Genomic DNA, 20,718 nt, shown 5'->3' with positions numbered 1-20,718 from the left:
AGGTAGCGGGTAGTTTGCAATGCAGAACACATACGTCAAGTCTTGCCCTTTTGTGGATAATAGTCCTCAGCAGATCACTCTCACACTTCATTCTTTTTCATGCTTTTTTTCTCCCATAATCGAGAATGAGATCCATCATTCACGCAGCTGATAGCCCCAGGGAACATAACCTGTGTTGATACAGTAGCCATGTTCCATCAAAATCGTTCTGTAAAGAGAATATCTGTCAGGTGAATTTTTTGCTCCCACAGTACATTATAAATTCAAGATGCCCCTATTCTTCACACAGAACTTCTGGAATAGAGTTGCTTCTTTCTGTGATTTGATCAAAGTTATGTAACTGATAGAGACAATAATACCATCCTTGTTTAGTAGTGCCTGCATCTTTTATATTTAAAATGCCTTAAGACAAGAGACATCTGTGTACAATGTAACTATAGTGTGACTTACAATAACTTTGTGTTTTTGTTATCTCAGCAAGAGATCACTTGCCGGGGACAATGCATTCTTTGTGATTTCTAGTAAAACACTGTTTTTACATGTCCAGCATATGTACAGCATGGCGGAGGTCAGGAAGGATAAATTCATTATGTGCCAGCCATCCCTCCAGAAATCCACCTCGCATCAGAGTTGATGTGGAAGCTGAAACCCGTCTGACATCCCAGATGATGTAGTAATCAGATAAGTCCCCTGAACTGTAAAACGGAAGCTTTAACTGCACTATATATTTATGGCCTAAATTGACCACTTAGCGACCAGATTTAATTTGAAAGTAAAAATCTAAATATCTTAAACATTTTATTTGGAACATATTTATAACTTCAGACTCTTTTCCAAACCCGATCCTGCCAACATGATTTAGCTTCTCATAAAATATTTTAAAGTATTCAGGTTTTGACGGAAACCTCCAACCTGGGAAAAAAAAAAAAAAGAAGTCAGGCCTCGTGAGAGATTGCAGACGAGTAGACAGTAGATCTGTTATTACAAAGGTGCAAATGAATCCAATTTGTTATTTTTTTGACTTGTCCTGCCTTTGGCTAGGCGTAACCACTTTTGAGGTTTAAAGAAAGGTCTAGGACAGGCCTTGTTAGGACCTTGGTTACAAATGTACTAGAAGCTCCTCGGGAGTGGACTGCTTTGCCTGAATGCTGCAGTGTCTTCTGTCACACTGAGGTTAACCTTTTATAACTGGTGATTCTTTTGGGAAGTTCTTCAGAGGATAGCAGTCACTTACCGTATGCACCGCCACACATAGGATGGTGGCAGGTGGCTTAGGTAGCAAGCACTTAAGTATGTTCGAAATTTGAAATACCTGGGTGTCATATCACCAGTGATCTTAAAACCTATCAAATATGTGTTGAAATAAATTTTCCAAAGAGTAATCCCAAAAGTGTGTTGTTTAGCAGGGTGTAAGTTTTGAAATGGAAATGTATATGTGGCCTAAATAATTTTCTATTACTTTTTATAGTTCTGAAGTCTCTTTTGTTACGTAATTAGCTAAGCGAAAGTAGCACATGACTTAACTCTTCAGGTCCCAGCAAACAAAGAGATAAAATGGTTGAATGTTCGCGGTTCCCACCTTGCTTCACTACGAGGCAAGATAGCTCGCACATTAATATTGTCATCTTTTGTTCTCTGTGTGAAGTCGTAAAGCCTTTTTCAAATTTTGAGATCTCAAATCGGATGGATGTAACTGAACCTTTCAGCTCAGTTTATCTTCCCTAATATGGAGATTGCCAAAAAGATGTATTAGAGTTTATGTTGGCGATGTTAGGTAGTTAATTTTTTCCTTTTAAATACAGCTTCTGAAAATAAAATTAAGAAGCTTTTGCTTAATTTTACTTTGTCTTAATAGCAGTTTCTTAACAATTGATATAGCCTTGAGTTTGGTGTAACAGGGCAACAGGACTAAATTATTTTAATTATGCAATTCTGTTAAACACCTTTTACAAGGCTGAAAGTCTATGTGTTTTATTTTTCCCCCTGAAAGTTCCAAGATAGTTTCAAGGGACTTTCTCTCTTCAGAGATATTCTGTCAGCTTAAGAGATACCTCTCTTATATATACACATACACATATAAATCTTTGTGTATGTGTGTATATATATAGTAGTGGGTAGGGAGAGGGAAGATAAATTTTTAGACTCGGAGATATAAAGGAATCTTTCAAAAGCTCAAACAAGGCAGCCTGTGTCAAGACCGACATGTCGAGGAATGCTAAGTTTGCTATAACCTAGGAGGACGGCAAGAATGACCTTCCATGAGCCTTCATTCTTGATCTACAAAATTAGGTGGTTGGCCAAACACTGTTTCTAAATCCTCTTCCATCTCAGGCGCCGGGGTGGCTCAGAAGGTTAAGCGTTGGTTCTTGGTTTCAGCTCAGGTCATGATCTCACAGTTTGTGAGTTCGAGCCCAGCATCGGGTTCTGCACTGACAGTTGTGGAGCCTGCTTGGGATTCTCCCTCTCTCTGCCCTCCCCTGCTCATGCTCGCTCTCTCTCTCAAAATAAATAAATACAAACTTTTAAAACACTTTAAAAAACAAATTCTCTTTCAACTCTTAAGATTCCATAATTTATTAACTGCCAAATTAAAATTGGGGAGGGTGGGGGGAAGAAACCAGTAGTCTCAGTGATCACGGTGGAGCTAAAAGGCTGTTAACTGGGTCTGTAATCCTAGCCGGAGGGTTTGTTGTTGTTTGAATATTGAGTAACAACTTTCCAAACTTGAATTTCATTACCATCAGAAGTGTCTTATTCTGGTCTGAAAGACCAATATATCTCTGATTTCAAGATGTAATTTTCAAGGAAAGTACAAATCTTTATCACATGTAATTTTTACCAGTTGATTTTTATAGCACTTAATTTTATTCCATTTCAATCCATTTTTCTTTTTATTTTGCTGTGTGAGTCATCTCGCTGAACTTTACAGAGTATAATGTAATATCCTCAGCACCTAATAAGCTGGCAGATACATTTCCATTTGAATGTAGATGCTATGGAAAATGTAACTGAATTAGGCTATAATGCCTCACTTACTTTTAAGTGGTCCATGTTGGAAGATTAATGAAAGAATTGTAACAGTTTATTGTTATATTTTAGACATGCGGCAGTCTGATGCTTTGGGAGGGTAGACTGTGACAAGTTGCAGGGCTGAAATTTAAATATGTAGGCATAATGAAAAGACAAACATGGGAGCCAACTAGGAAAGTGAGCAAGCAATTGAATGTCATTGTCATTCTTTGTTGTTTTACTATTCATTATGAAAATGAGGGACATCAAAATAATTGCTTACTAATGTCAGTTTAGATGGTGAATTAACACAGATCTTCTTAAGGTACCATCTCATTTGCCCTTAATTAACAGTCAAGAAATACTTCGCAGAATATTAGACATTAAGAGTTGGATGTAGCAAAGATAGCCTGAGTAATAGTGTCCCTAATTTTATAATGAAATTGAGAATGTATTGTGTATTTATTTAAATTAATTAAAGCCTTTATTCTCAGGGAAAAAAACATTAGACATAATTTATATTTGACTCTCAATTGGTTTGGTTAATTTAGGGAAAGTAGTGACTTAATGCGAAACTCCATGTTTATAGGTTCCTAAGTTTTTTAAATGAGGATTTTCAAACAAGTGGAGAGAATGCCATAATGTACCACGATCCAGTGTTGACAGTTTTTGGTATTTGTTAATCTAGTTGCTTCTATCATCCCACTTTTTGGGGTGTGGGGCACTATAGGCTCAAGTATTTTAAAGCAAATCCTAAATGGCATATCTCGTGTAAATTATTTAATATGTCTCTTCTACATATAAAGAATTTTTTAAAAATAAGGATCTCCTTTATCTTTTCTTCTTTAGAAACATTTAAGTTGAAAGATAACTATGGGGGCGCCTGGGTGGCTCAGTCGGTTGAGCGTCCGACTTCGGCTCAGGTCATGATCTCATGGTCCGTGAGTTCCAGCCCCACGTCGGGCTCTGTGCTGACAGCTCAGAGCCTGGACCCTGTTTCAGATTCTGTGTCTCCCTCTCTCTCTGCCCCTCCCCCGTTCATGCTCTGTCTCTCTCTGTCTCAAAAATAAATAAACGTTAAAAAAATTTAAAAAAAAAAGATAACTATGAATTAGGAGAAAAGAGTAGCCCGACTATAGAAGGAGCACTTATAAAAGTCACCTCTTTATTATAAACCACGTTCTTTCCTTTATTGTTTGAAAATTCTCCGATTTTTAAAAGCCCAACCGAAGACATGGTTAGTTTTGTTGCTAGCTTTTTTTGTTTGTTTGTTTGTTTTTGTTTTTGCAAGCAGAGGGGGTTGAATATCCATCTTCATTTTTTGCATAGCGGGCACATGCAATGACGCGATGAAATGAGATGCTTGGGGCATCTTCGCTGGGAAAACATCTGTACTGCTTTCTGTAATCGGTGTCAGCCACCAGTGTCTCCCAGCAGCACTGCCAGTGGTCACTTCCCAGCTCTATTATAAATCGTTAAGTAGCCCCACTACAGTGGCTGAAACCCATAGAGCTGACAGATCGGCCTTGGCATTTCCCTGACACGCCGTGACCATTCAAGCAAGGGTGTCAACTGGGCGTCGAAGGAAGCCAACTGAAAATGGGCAGGATGTGATTGCCAGGAAAGTGAAATTGATGTATTACTTGTGGAATAATCTAAATAAAATTTGCCAAGCAGGAATGAAGTGTTCAGTGTATATCTGAACATGGAAAGATAGTTGAAAAAACAGAGGAGGACTTTAGGGATGCTGGAATTGTTAACAAGGCAGATTGCCACCCTGTCGTCTCCTGCCTCCAGCCCACAGATCCTCTGCACTCTCATAGGTCAGAAAAGGACTTGTCATTATTTTTCCCATGGACAGGGAAAAACCGACTTCATCGTGTGTTGCTTCTTGAAATACGTCTGTTATTCTTATATCTTATATGGCAAAGAAGATATCTTTGAAACATGTACATTACAAGGAGTTAAGACTGTTAGCTCCTTTTGAGAATAGTTATATATTGCAGTGAATAAAGATGGGTTTGCCCAAGAGGACTTTTTTTTTTTTTTTTCCTCCTGCAAATAAAGCCTCGGTGCTAAAAGGCTCCTCTTGGCAAACTGTTTATAGCTCTTTTCACAATGAAGTGTAGAGAATTGAAGATTAATTCCATTGAAATCATAAATGCATTGCAGTCTGTAGATTATCAGTTAGTCAAGATAAACACCACTGATTACTGTTGAATTATGCATACAAATATTTACAACATTTTGGGTAATGAATTCATAAAAATAAATAATAATTATAATAATAGAGACCTTGTACTTAAGTTCCCATATATTTCTCAAATCCTTAGAGGAATTTCCAACTAGTTAATGCTATTATATAATTTAACAAGGGTTAAGAAGTATTTTGAAATGCAATGTTAGCCACATTTACTTCGCTTTAGACTGAAAATCCAAGTTTAGATATTAACCCTTTGTTTCCTGGAGAAATTTCTCCATATTTTTATATTCTTGCTATAGGACACATCAATATATTCATAAATTAATAGTAAAATTTTTTTAAGTTTATTGTTTTTGAGAGAGAGAGAGAGAGAGAGAGGGAGAGAGGGAGGGGCAGAGAGAGAGGGAGACACAGAATTCGAAGCAGGCTCCAGGCTCCGAGCTGTCAGCACAGAGCCCAATGCGAGGCTCGAACTCACAACCGCGAGATCATGACCTGAGCTGAAGTCAGACACTTTACCGACTGAACCATCCAGGAGGCCCCATAAATTAATAGTTTTAAGTATAATTTGGAATTACAGTTTACAAAAGAAGGGTTTTTTTTTAATTTATTTCAGCAACACTGTTTAAATTCATGACTGAAAATGTAAAAGTAAAAATGTAGGCCCTTTTTTAAGACTGTATACAGATATTTGACTCAAATGTTCTCACATATTGTCTTGAAAGGATATTGTCTTGAAAGGATATAAACTGAACTGTACCTAAATTGTTCATATCAACTGTTTCAATCTTCTGTTTAATGCCCCGATACAGCTCTGTCTTCCTAGTTGGAATCTCTTAAATTAGAGATTCTTTGAGAGTGCCATTGTTATTTGTGGTTTATACCTGAAATATGAAGCTGTTTTAGGAGCAGAAAGAAATGTTTATGGCAGATGCGACTTGCTGACTAATAGTTGTTGGAAACTTTCCATTTGTCAAATTGTTATGCAGATGATCGTATATTAGATCTAGCTGAGAGGAGTGTCAAAGCCCAAGGAATCTAAAGTAACATTTTATTGGGAAACGGTGTGTTTTTACAAACAAGAGTTTTTTGTGAAAAAGGCAGAAGCATTACACCTTTTGTAATTGATAGAATTAAGATAGAAGATTGATAGAATTAAAACCTACGCTTAGGACGCATGGGTGGCCCAGTCAGTTAAGTGTCCAACTCTTGATTTTGGCTCAAGTCCTGATCTCACGGTGTGTGGGTTTGAACCCTGCATTGGACTCTGGGCTGAGCAGAGCAAAGCCTGCTTGGGATTCTCTCTCTCCCTCTCCTTGCCCCTCCTATCCACTCCCCTCAATAAATAAACTTAAAAACAAACAAAAAACCTATGGTGCTATGACACCCCAGATATTTGGATTTCACATTCATGATTCAGAATCTTTGGCAGTTACTTGTTTAGAAATCTTTAACATTGAGTAAACTATCTTCTATAGTACCCTACATTTCTTTTATAATCAAAATTGTCATAAATTTTGAGAGAACTATACATTAATTTATTGTTCAATAAAATGCACAGTTTTTAAGTGCAGGGGCACAAGAACAGAGTATTAAGAATATTTCATCTGTTCTTGCTTTTTAAATGAGGTGGTAGTGGACATGTTCCTATAATATTTATTTACTATCATAAAATTATATATTATAAATAATATGTTTTATAGTATATTATGTATTATAATATTTTGTACTTTAGTTGAGCTAAGTTCATATTTTATTACTATGACATAGACATAAGATATATACTAGGTATAAAATAATGTAAACGTGTTTTCAATGCTGTAGCGTCTCTGAATTTGTTTAAATGTATTCCCACCTGATATTTAGATAATAACGAGAGTTTTTTTGGAAAAGTGTTGTTAAATGTGCTTATGAAAGATTTCCTCTTTAAGGATGTTCAAAGCTTTTTATAATTCTGATAATACCAAGAAATCAGACCCTATACTATGTTACATCATTATTAGGAGTTTTAAAAATGTATGCTTGTAGGAGACTGACTAGTGTATCAACTATATTTTGGTTTATAATGTGATTATTCGTCATGTGTAACATATACTGAACATCTTAATGTGGGTTGAAAACGATGATAGTTAAATGTAAAGACTTGTGTAAGTGGGTACTGCTGACATTTCTGATAATTAACTTTGAGGGTTACTTTTTGATCGAAGACACTAGGAAATGTGCAGAATATACACTGAAGCAGGAATTCCTATACATGTAGGATATGGTTATTTCTGAAATATTTTATCAAAATGTGTCATCTTGGCCAACTAGCGATCATTAATATCGAGTAATTACATCATTTTCCCTTCCCAAACCAACCACCTGTGGATGCATCGTGGCTTTTCTTAGAAGCTTAAGTATTTAATCATTTCAGCTTTTCCTTCAAACTATTGTTTTGATTGTACTTTATATTTTTTGGCAAGATGCCTTTTCCTTTCCTGGGCCCATTCCAAATTGCTCAGAGTTGTCTTCATTAAATTTACCGGAACACAGATTTTTCTAAATGACATTTTAATAATTGCTGCAAATAAGTGACAGAGAACCAGGAGGTTGTAATAAGGTTGTTAGGGCTTTTGCTTCTTTCTTTCTTTCTTTCTTTCTTTCTTTCTTTCTTTCTTTCTTTCTTTCTTTCTTTCTTTTTTATTGTTTTGAGGTTTTAAAATTTGTTTTATTTTGGCTTTTTGTTGTTGTTAATTGTTTTGGTCAAAGATTCAGACGAAGATGGCTAAGTATCTTGCCTCTGCTCCATTTGAATTGGTAAAGGTCCCTAATTTCCTTGAGATAGACTGAAGCTAATGACATAGGATGCTTACGTTATAAGGGAATTAAAGACCTTCTAAATAGGTGTCATTTCTAAAAGGAAACAGAGCGTAAAAACCACAGACTGGTTTTTATTCCCAGACAGGGTGAGTTAATATTAATTCTAAACAATAATGAACTCGTCTTAAAGATTTCTAGGTGTGAAGATTTTTATACTATCGGTCAGTGGCACATATGTTGTGTAACTTTGAGATGAAGAGATTCCTTCACTATCCATCGCTTACTATGTTCTCTGTGTTTGAGAAGATTCCTTTTGTTACACACTTGAAGTTTAAAAGATGTGTCATAAAGTATAAAAATAGGAAGTGCCCACAAAATCCAGCATTAACAGTTGTAGAACATATTGGTCCTTGAATACCTAAAATACAGTGCCTGAAATGATCAGAGGAAGAAAGAAAGTGGGATAATTTGAGAATTTGACACTCTCCTTATCTTGCAAATTGCTCAAATTGGACTTTTTCCTTGCATCTAAATTCAAAGTTTATCTTGAGGTCTAAGTGACACTGAGCCAGATAGAACAGATGAGAGAAAGAAGATAAGGGAAATGAACAGGAAAACAAGAGTGTGCATGGGGGACCTTTCAGATTATTAATTGATTACTAGGTGTAAGCCTCTAAAGAGGTTTTGAAAGAGGTTTTATAGCTTTGTCTCATCATCCTTGCCCCAAAGGCTTGGCTAAATGTATGCACAATAAGCACTGTTTCTAATACCTTACTAATATTATATTAAGCCCTTCTTCATATGGGAGTTACTACATTTTCATATGCTGTATTTTCATATGGCTTTTACACATTTTCCTGTTTTGAGGTTTTTTTTTTAAGTCATTTATGAGTGTTTATGCCCTTCAGATGTGTATGTATTCTCCTGCTCATTTGCTCCCAGCATTGAGGTACCACTGTTTTTCCCTTTGAACATTGATATGTTTTTGTTTGGCATTACACAGGAAGATTCTTTGAATAGTCAAATATTCATAAACCAATTTCAAGTTTTTAAAAATATAGAGAGAGATATATAGATAGATGTAGATATTATAGCAAGTTCTGATGCCATAGCACTTAAGAAGTACACAGTAAATAAAACAGGGGTAGAGGTAAGATAGACTAAAGTGGCTTTGTATCAGAAAATGTTTCCCTGCTTTTTGACATATCCAAATGGCAGAAATCATACATCTTTTCCCAAACTAAGATTTCATAATAGATGTTTTCATCGTAACAGGTTTTACAGCTCTAAACTCTGCCCACATTCAAAATTATTTTTTTATTGTTTATTTATTTTTGAGAGAGGCAGAGTGCAAGCAGGGCAGGGACAGAGAGAGAGAGACAGAATCCGAAGCAGGCTCCAGGCCCCGAGCTGTCAGCACAGAGCCTGACGCGGGGCTCAAACTCACAAACTGCAAGATCATGATCTAAGCCAAAGTTGGACGCTTAACCCACTGAGCCACCCAGGCACCCCCAAAATTATTTGTTACAAAGCCTGGACTGAAAGATGAACACATCTACATTTGTGGAAATATATACAAATACGGGTATATGGGAAGGTGGCAGAAGTTTATAGGTTTCCTTGTTCAACTACATTGACATATTTTAGGCAGGGTGTAGAAAAATCCCAGGGCATGTTGAATTAGTATGTATCCTTACTTGCCAGAAAATAAAAATAAAAAACCCTGCCTGTACATGCACACTATTGCTTTAAGAAAAATTCCTGCTGATAGTTGGGATATTTAAAATTTTGATACTATGTAAAACTATGGATACATTTTGATTGGTTACTTATTGGAATTTTATAGCAGAAGAGGGGAAGACATGATGGGCTATTTACTGGAAAATCACTTATCAGAAAATTCATTTTGGTGTTGTTGATTTAGCTTATTCAGTAGTTAGCAAAATTTTATTTCATTTCATTTTTCTACATTCATATTTTAATGAAAATGTGTCTTAATTCATTGGGCAAGTGATATTTTTTTTTCCTTTCACAGATGATAATTTCCACATGTGTTTCTATGAGAGGTGTGTTTTCATCTCTTTGATTTAAAGTGTGATCTAGTTTCGCTTTGTAACTTAGTAGAATGAGAAAAGACTCAAATCCGTGTTTCTCTAAAATGCTTAACTTTATTTCAAAGTGATCAACCCAGTCAGAGTTTGAAGGGTTGAGTTATTTGATGTCAAATAATTGTTTGATTGACTTATTACTACTTTAGTTTCCAACTGCTCTTTGATACCCTAACCTGCTTCAGGACGGGGATCATATTTTTTTGAGGCTAGGGACACATTAAGCATTTGGTGTATTTGTCAGTTGATTTAGAAACCACTTTAGTGTAACGAAGTAGTCATAACATACTCCCTAGTTACCCCAAGGAAGGTATATTTAGACTTGTTTAGTAAGCAGAGGTGGTAATGTTTAATCAAGTAAGCAATATAAGTATGACACAGTTTGCCTTTAAACCCACTTGGCAGTAGAAAGAGCCAAATGGAAAACTAGCTGACCATTCTTCCCCTGCTTGTCTTACGCAGTAGTTAAGCTGAATGCCACTCAAGACAATGATTTATTAAGGGCAAGGAAACATTTTTCTTTCCTAAAATCATAATGTGAACTTATGAATGTAAGAGCACATTATGAATCTATGATAGAATCCTTGCCCCTTGCCATACAATTTTAAAACAGGGATGACAAAAGCTGGAGAAAGTAAATTGTGTTAGTGAGAGGATCTCTAGAGAGATGATGGAAGTAAGACTTTACTGTACCTTCTTTGAAGCTTCAAGTAATTTGAAATGTGAAAGAGGAATTGGAACTTTAAAAATCCAAAAATAACAGGAAAACTGTTTTTCTGGAGGCTCATTTTTATTTTTATACCACTTCTTTTGTCCGTGAACGTTACTGGATATGTATCCCAGGCAGTTATGCAGAGTGAGTTATGTCTCTTCGATTTCTTCGATTTCTGCACGGTACTGAGTCTCCCAGTAACCTCTCCTTCAAGGAGTGGTTCTCACCTGAGAGACAGTCGGGCCACCCTTCCGATCACACTCAGAAAGGAAGACCTGCATGATGCCACCTCTGGATTCTAGAAGCCCGTGTAACAAGACTTTCCTGTCAGGTGGTATCAGTGTTCTGTTTCAGTGCAAGTTTCTACCAAATTTCTCTAAAATCTCTTCCTGTTATCCACTAAAAGCCTCTCCCTCAGACTACTTATACATAATAATTTTGTAGGGCACCTGGGTGGCTCAGTAGGTTGAGCGTCCAACTCCTGATTTCAGTTCAGGTCGTGATCTCCTGGTTTGTGGGACTGAGTCCTGCATCGGGCTCTGCGCTGACAGTGTGGAGCCTGCTTGGGATTCTGTCTCTGTCTCTCCCTTTCATCTCCTGTTCCTCTCTCTCTCCCCTCCCCCATGCTCATGCATTCTTTCTCTCTCTCTCTCTCTCTCTCTCTCTCTCTCTCTCAAAACAACACAAATAATGATTCTGTACAAACCAACTTGCTTTTGGCTGCTTAGACAAGCCCCACTTTCTGCAACACCCACTGCAACGGGGTACAGCGTGGCATTCCTCCTTAACCTGGGGATTCTTTTGGAGTTCACAGAACTCCTAAAGAAGTTCTTGATTTCGGTGCACATATCGAAAGGCCCCAATGTTTTATTTTAATTGCACATGCACAGTTTTCTGGACACTGAGTGCATGGCACAGAGAGGTGTCTGTGACCCTCCACAGCTTAAGAGCTGTTTACATGTGATGTATAGAGCCAGAGAGTATTCTGAAAATAGCATAGATCTGAAAACTTTTGGTTATAGAGGAATACTGTTTCATGAATAGAGAATACATTAGATGAAATTAGATGAGCTGGTGTAAAGGATCCATTGTAACGAGATCAACAAAGGTTTGTTATCCCTGTGGAATAGCTGCCACGGGACTAATTCCCGAGTGACCACTCCCGAGTTGTTTTTGGAGGAATCCTCTGGGCGGTTTTGCACTGTACTCATGCAGAGGCTGGAAGATGAATGCTAAATTTTTAGTTTGCAGATGTGGTATGATACACATCGGGGTTCTTTTACCTTGAAGACTCTTGCTGTCACGTTGGGAAAAGTCACATGAACGAAAATGATTTAGAGGGTGTACCTTTAATTGGTGACTAAGAGAAAGCGATTTTACCTTCACTTCCTTCAGATTCCCTTTTTATGTGACGGCCGTCGAGCACATGTGTATTGCACTCATAGCACCTGAGTAAATCCAGGCCATTAAAGGGCGGTTTAGATTTATTATTTATTAAGATTTATCATTTCGTTAGATTAAATGAGAATTGGACTTTGCAGCCTGTGTTAGTTATTTGGGAAACAAAGTGACAAACATTTTCATATCACTTTTAAAAATGTAAAACGTACGTCATTTATATTTGAATTACTATAGACACCATATGCTTAGTGTGCAAGAGAAGTTTATAATGTTTTATTTTAGGAACAGTTACACTTGAGAGGGGGAGGTGGATGGAGGTCCGCGCTAGCAAACTCTGTCCAGAGAAAATGCTTCTTAGTGGGGTAGCTACCAGTCATGGTACATTTTGTCCATATATCAGGGTATAGTAAAAACTTTAAAAAATTACCTTTCATATGTAAAATAACCCTTTATCCCCAAAGAGCATTGCTCCCAGGTTTTTTTGTTTGTTTGTTTGTTTGTTGTTGTTGTTGTTGTTTTGCCTGGCTAGAGAGTTATAGAAAAATAATCGAAGACAAAATGTATATGATTTGAAAAGCATACGAACTAAGTTCAAATGAGTTTTAGAAGTTACCTTTTTTAAAATTACCTTTCATTGTCAATTTAAAACCCATTAAACTGAATGACAGTAATGACGGTACTCTACAAGCAACACATCTTAGAAAAAAGAAACTAAATAACCAGTAGATTACAGCCTGAGTGTTTAACATCCTTTCAGGCAGCCTGGCATAGTGCTGGTTGTTGAACCACATCAGGCAGGCACTGAAGCAGGTTGTTTTCAACGCTCACGGGCAGGTGCAGACTTTATATGATGTTTGCTTTCCAACTTTTCATTTTAAAACTTGAAATCTAAATCTGTAGAGGGAGGACCTTCTTGCACGATAAAACAGACATTCTTTTGTGTTGCTTGGGAAATGTCTAATTGTATAAGCCCATACTGTCCGGTGTTCATAATTCTGAACTTTGTACCAGTAGATAGGCTGTTTCCGGAGTTGCCCAATTGTTTATCTGAGTATCGCTTGCAGATTTGATTCTTTGGTGGGCATGTTCTCATACAGCTTATTTAGTTAGTTGTTATCTACTCTTTAGGCCTGAAAGGAAGACCAAAGAGCGATCGTGTAGTTTTAAGAATTACTTAATACTTTTTTAATGTAACGCAAGAGAGGTTATACATCTCTAGGAGAATCTCAGAAAGAGAACTCTTCCTGGTTCGCAGCAGGCAGTACTTAGTTTCAAGATGTGATTTGCATCTTTACTCTAATTGGAAAGGTAAATAGCTTAAGGCTTTTTAAAAAATGAATTTGTAAGGTATTTTAAAATAAATGCCTTTTTTTTTCAAGAATATTTCTTCTTGTATTTAGGTTTTTCTCAGGTTAAATCTTCCAAGAGCCGTTGTTGCCTTAAGGAAATAAAGTCGTCTCTAGCCCTCTTTGGTGCGGGAGAATATACTCACAAAGGGAAGACAGAGAAGAATTTATAGGCCTGGAACTCTCACATACCTTGTAATATTTTAATTCAGGTGATCTTCTATGATTAAAAAACTTAAGCTCCTCTTTCCTAACTACTCTCTTTCATCTAAAACTCAATTAAAATCTGTTATAAATAATCATACCATTGCTGAATAATCAATGGCATACAATATTAATGTATTAATTAAGTATTCTATCAGCTCCTTTCCCCCATGAATGGGTAATTCTGTGCTCAACTGATGAAGGAATAAATAATTTTTAATTTTCATCAGTCATAGGATGACTTCATTTTATACATAATGAATCAAGTCACATCATAATAGATTGAGCCTTTCAAAAGACAAATTTTCAATGTGTCACTTGCTTTTTGTGCAGTGATATTGAAATGAGTACAATCTGGGAACTGCATGATAGAATTTCTACAAAACATTAATATTTATCTTCTGGGTCACCACCTGAAGACTGATAGCACTATGTCCAGAATTCTTGTCATGGGCTATGTTAGTAAAACAGTAATAAAAGTGATAAAGTAGTTCACTATTTTATATCCTGTGGCTGGTTATGGTCATCTGGCTAGAGTCTAACCCATATTAATCCCTTGAGTCAACAGTCAGGAACATTCAATGATGTACTTAAAATACTTTTTAACATGTGGTATTTAGAGTGTTTAGAATGTCAAAGGATCCTTTGTAATGATCTTCCCCTTGAGTAATTCAAAAGCTATTTTTAAAGTTATTTTTCAAAGAGCACAGTGTTTGAAGACTTTCAGAAAATATAAATCTAGGAGAGTACTTTGGGGGGAAAAAAGAGCTGAGTTTTAGGAAAAAAAAATCACACCATACACTGAAGTGATATATTACTCAAATAATCTATAAAAAATTTTGAGAAAACAGCGTATGTGTTCATTTTTGGTTGAGAAAAGGAACTTTTCTTTTTTTACGAACAAGAGAATGTGTTTGATGCTCCCTTAGGGAGCTACACTCCTCTCTATAATTGTGTTTTTCACATTTTATGTTCAAATGTAAATGACTAAAGAGAAAGCATGACATGTTCATATTTTTCATAGAACATATTAAAGCCTGTTTCTATGGCAACAACTTTTAATTGGCAAATCCCATTCTGTCACTACTCTCAAGCTTATTTTTCTTGGGTACACTGAATTGTTAGAAATGCTTCACAAAGTACAAGTTAGATTTGGCATTGTTCTTTGGCAAGAAAGGTGTTCACAGTCAAGGGTGTATTTTGTTTAATAATTTAGCTATAGTATGTTCTTGTGCTAGGTTGCTGTAGAGATGATACATCTATCCGGAGAGCCTGTTGTGTATCAAGAAACCTGGGGAGGATTGATGCAGACACTCGACTTGCAACTTGTGTTATTTCGCAGAGGTGAAGTAGGCAACTGTCTCACCTGGCAGAAGGAACAGAGTTGGAAAAAAAAAAAAATTAAGATCTTTTTGGGCTGTATTTCAGACGTTTAAAACAGTATAGCTGTGGTTCCTTATGGCCCTGACTTTAATACTATAGAGTAGATTGATTTATTAAAAACAAACATAGTTTGCTGCCTGTTTCTCATAAATTTTATCTCTTGAATCAATGCGGTACAGAATGTCGAAGCAGGTATTTGGTATGTTGGTTTCAGCTACCGCAGTGTTATAAAAATAGATTAAGTAAACAGACACAGCAGGCCAGTGCAGCTTGGATTTTGAACTCTTCTGAGACCCAGTATAACTTTAATAGTGTATCGGTCTGGGGAGAAAGAAATATGAATCCCCAATGTAATTTTAATATTATATAATGAAAGAAGAATGATTTTTACAGCATGGAATCAGGTGTTGTAACTATTATAATTCTTTCAGAGAGCTTTATCTGAAAGCTTCAATTTTTAAGCTATTCTGGTCTACTATTCCGGTCTGCTGTGTATTTTTTTTTTTTTTGCCTTTGCTATTTTTATATCACTGCAGTAGCATAACCCTGCACCAAGCACAAGACAGCATTGCAGTTGGTGTCGAATGTAAAACTGTTATTAAACGAAAGCTAAGAAAGCAGATCCTTGGAAAGAAGGGAATTGTCTACATTGAAGACTCGCAATATTAAAATTAAATTTGTCTTCAAAAAATTAAAATATGAAAAGAGTAAATGACAGTGTATGTTTCCTCCTTCAAAAGTCGTGATTTCATATAGTCAGGCACTATGATATGTTTAGTCACCCCCTTTTAATTATTCTCTTGTTGCAGATTTTCAGTAAAAGTGTTCCTTTCTCGTACTTGCTCTTTGTCTCCTAAAAGTGTTCTCCTTGCATTTTTCATTAACAAATGACTGTGTTGTTTCATCAGAAGTCACAGAAAGCATTTATGTCTGAATAGTTCAGCCTCACCTTGGTAAAGTACCATTGTACCCTTCTAATCCACATATGTTTCCTGTGCAATTCTGATTCTCCTAATAGTAAAATTAAGTATATATAGGAAACAAATAATGAATACTTGCTATCCGTGTGTGTAATAGGTATATGCATATACCTGCTCGTTTGTCTCCCGTAGCCTCAGAAAGCTGATTAAAGGTTACTATTAATCTATTTAAAGACTGGTAAATCAACTTGCCAGGGCCATTCCCGAAATGCATGAGAGAAGTTAACAGTAAGAATAGAGATTAAGTGGCCTATAGCTGCCTAATTCTCTGAGCTCCATTCTCTGAGCTGTTGGCATTCAATATTGTTTTATAGGCTAACGGGATTTCCCTAGACTCTATACATTCATGTAGTTTTTGGATATTCAGGAACAATCCCTGTATTTGATTGTGTTGCTGCTTGGGAGGAAACTAAAGCCCTGTGCTCTGAGTAGGCTTGGTGACTCAGCTAGGGAGGGCACCTAACTGGCCACCCACCTCAGTACATGCTTGTTGACTGTTCACATAAACAGCAAGTCTGATGAAGGGGGCACTTCCAAAGGCCTGGGGGACATAAAATTTTAACATATCAAGGATCTTTTCATACCAGTACTATACAAACAGGATTTGAAAAATGAAAAAAAAAAAATTAGCAAAGATTAGTTAAGGCTTTTAGATTCAGCTTTCATAATCCTAGAAGTCCCAGTCTTGTAATTGAGTGGAACCACGTTCCTTCTATCTACTTTCTACTCTCAGTTCCTATACTGAGAGCATCCGTCTAGGTCACGGGTGCTTCCGATTCCCAGTTCAGGTCTTATGTCTACCCACCTGCATCCAGTCCGGGGTTTATGTCTTTGAAGATGTATGACTAGACACCCTATGAGAAAAAGGTGGGGCTGAAGGGGGCGTAGAATTTTGTGGGAAATGGCCAGTGATTCTGGTTCAGAGACCTAGCAGTTAAAAGTTAAAGCCGGAAATCTGGAAACGTTTCACTGACAGTGTTTGGGAGGTATTCACTTTAGCACATCTCACAGTCTACATGTATATTACTCACATAGGTATATAGGTAAATGAACTAATGGAAACAGTATCTTTACTTCGTGAATCATGCTCTAAAATGAGGGAAGGGAGGAAAATTTGGTGATAATGGAGTCGTTTCTGAGTTACTGGAAAATATGAACGTAGACCTTAATAAAGATTAATAATAAACCTTTTGTGGTTTAGAGCCTAATTCACTTTCATTTATCCTTCCGAGTTCACATGAAATATTTTATAGACCTTGAGTGGGGATTAATTTCCGCCCTTTATTTATCTCTGTGAATTGATCTCTTTGTGTACACATACGTACACAAACGTCCACGTCTCGCTCTCTGCACACACACAGACACACTCACACAGACACATACGTATAAATGGATGTAAATGGGTGATAGTCCTCTGGTAACTTGGTCTGAGTGGAAATTAGGCATTTTGCCTTCTTTCTTGTATTGGTGCTGTGGAACAGCAGTGCATGAGCTGTGACTGTGGAAAACCACCTCCCCGCCACCACCCCCCCTCCCCCACTGCCACTTACCAGAACAATAAACCAAGGCCGTCAAAATGCACTTATGTAAGAGAGAGACTGGAAAACTTTCACCTAACACATCCAGATAAACTTATAATAAGAACAATTATATTCTACTGGTGTTTTCTAGGTGCTAGGAATTGGCTTTATACAAACTTACATTTAACTCCTCATAAATCACATAGCAGGTAGATAGTATAGTTATTCCCATTTGATTGATGAGGAAACTGAGGCCCTGAGGTTTATGAAGTATTCACGAGGTCACACATGAAGTATTCACAGGTTTATGAAGTATTCACGAGGTCACCAACGAGGGTTGGTAAGTGACAGAGTGGGATTTGAACCCGAATGTATCTTTCTGCTTTTTGAGCACCCACTATCTAAGTACTGTGGAGGAATTTTGCAGCGTTTTACACATACAGGAAATCTTTCTTGGAGAAATTAAAGAATTTCCTAGAATGGATAATGATGGTCCCAAATTTGAAACACGAAGTCGTCACTTCTAGGAGCAAATGTGTTACGTAACGGTGTAAGCTTCTGTTCACAGGTTTCTGACATTACCCTTCAAACTCCTGACCTCCTTGCCACATCCCCATTTTTTCCTTCCAGATCCTCATACCTGTAAACCTTCATCCTTCTGACCTTATCTATCATCTGCATTTGAAAACTTGGTTCATACAACTTTCCCAAAAATCACACATGAACTGGCAATGCTTCTTACAGCTCTAGAAGACTTTTGAAAGTTGATAGTATTTGGGGGCGTAATTTTGCATGTTTTTTATTCCCCGGGCATTTAGCTCCTGCCTGACATAGTTTGGTTTAGCATTCTGCTAAACATACACCAGGCATTATTTCAGTGGTGTTCCTATATAAAACACCTTGGCATAATTCACGATGAAAAACAGGGTATATCTGAGGGAAGAAAAATCGGATTTGATCGGCCAAGTGCTGACATCCTAATTGGAAGCAGTGAGAAGTAGCATACAATTGCCTCAGGCGTGCTGAATCAGTTTGTCTATCCCTTTTCCATCCCCAACTCACAGGGAAGCATATTTTTAAAATTCTGATGAATTCTGATTCTATTTTGGGTAGAAAGGCTAAATTTGCAGGGAATTGGTAATAAAGGATTGGCATTCTCTTAGCTTTTATCATCTGAATGAATTGCAAATGGTTCTTCAGAGTTTCTTTCACTGAGCATGGGTTACAAATATAGGGAGCATCAGTAAGTCCCTTCATTTGGTTAAAAAGAAAGTATGTTTACATTGTAAATAGCAAGTAGCGACACTGTGTGATAGAAATATCAACAAGAGGTCTTTAAAGATGGGCCTTATTTTTTAGGATATGGTTCCCTCCTTAGGTAATGCTGTATCCATATTAATAAGTAGTTCCCTTCTTACTGCTGCAGAATGTTTCTATTAAACCTTTCAGAGCTTCTTTCTGAGACAAAAATTGAGAGCCGTACTTGATATAGATCTAGTGCAGTGGTGTTAATGGGGGCAGAGTTGAACTCATTGAGTCCATTGTACATATTTACATTTTGTGCTATTTCAAAACTCAGAAAACGAATGGAATGCTTTTGAAAACCAACCAGACTTACACCTACTTTGCCTCTTTGAATAAACAACCACCCTAGAATTTCTGCTTTTGTTAAGCAGCAGCAAGAAATACAAAGCATTCAAAGTGTTAATCTTTAATTTGTGACTAATGTATGTTTGCTTGAACATTTATTCTTACCCAGTCCCTTTCTGTTTTTGGCAAAATTACATAAGATACACAGCAAGAAGGAACATATATTACCAAAGTAGCCTTTCAGAATATTTCAGCGTTCCACCAATACTGTCACATTCTTCTGAAAGGTTAGCTGCTCCCGCTTTTTGCAGTAACGTAAAGGAAACTTCATATAAGAGGCAAAAGTATGCCTGATAATTCATCCGAGTAGAAAATCCCAAGGCCCTTTGTCTGCTTTTACCAGGAAACATGCCTGTGCAGATGGCCTGTTGAATTTTCCAGCATTTTACTGTGATATACAATTTGTTGCCTGAGATTCTAAGTTTCTAGAGTGCTGTTATCTTGTCTCTTTGAGGTACCTCCTAAAAGGAGTCCAGGATGCCTTGCCTAGATGTCAGAGGAGGGTGACCAAAGTCCTGTATGTAATAAATGAGGCTGTCCTTCCAACCCAGCTCTTACTGGGCTGTCTCCCTGTCCTGTGTCATTCCTTCCTCAAATCCGCTTCATGTGAGCCTGTTTTCTTGATAGCTCTGAGATCCTACCAAGCAGTGACATCATATTCCCAGTAAAGTAGGTATAGAAGGGGCTCCTGGACATTGAATGACTTGTAAATCAGTGACATAGATCACAAACGCACGTTATCTTGCAGCTGGACTCTATCCTAGTGGATTGTTTGATCCAAGGCTGATCCCAGGTTCCAGAACATTTTTAAGGGGCATGATTATTCTAGTCCTTTCATTTTCTTAGGGTTGAACCTACCACAGAATGGCAACAAATAGCTAGAAGTCTCGAGAACCATACTGGACTACTAGGTAAGAAAGCCACCGACTTATTTTCTTTTTCAAGAGAATGAATGGTTGGGTGGAATACAAAATCCTCTCCAGATCTGAAAAAATTTCCTTTAACTATTTGAGTCCAACTTTATTCATCCCCCCCCCCTTTTTTTTTTTTAATTTTTTAACCATTCCTATTTATTTATTTATTTATTTATTTAGAGAGAACGACTAGGGAGAGGGGCAGAGGGAGAGAGAGAATCCCAAGTAGGCTCCACGTGTGGAGCCTGATGTGGGGCTTAATCCCATGACCCTGGGATCATGAACTGAGTCAAAGTCAAGAGTCGGATGCTCACTGACTGAGCCACCCATGTGCCCCTATCCCTTCCTCTTTTTGAGTAAGTTTCTCATGAAGTGAGATGCCACTGATGACTCCCACATCTGATCTCTTTACCAGTGGAAATTGCATTTTGTGTTTCTTTTTCTATCTTCTGTCACCCAGCATAGTGATAGGCTAATAGGCAATGA

At 37.2% G+C, this 20,718-nt stretch overlaps 1 protein-coding gene across 12 annotated transcripts in view; it reads left to right on the top strand.

Annotated features, from left to right (window-relative positions):
- Positions 1–20,718, top strand: part of MBNL1 (muscleblind like splicing regulator 1) — a 204,542-nt gene that overhangs the window by 118,210 nt on the left and 65,614 nt on the right. The window lies entirely within an intron of this gene.

This window comes from Panthera leo, chromosome C2, assembly GCF_018350215.1.
Source record: "Panthera leo isolate Ple1 chromosome C2, P.leo_Ple1_pat1.1, whole genome shotgun sequence".
NCBI lineage: Eukaryota > Metazoa > Chordata > Mammalia > Carnivora > Felidae > Panthera > Panthera leo.
This window is presented reverse-complemented; position numbering and strand designations above follow the sequence as displayed.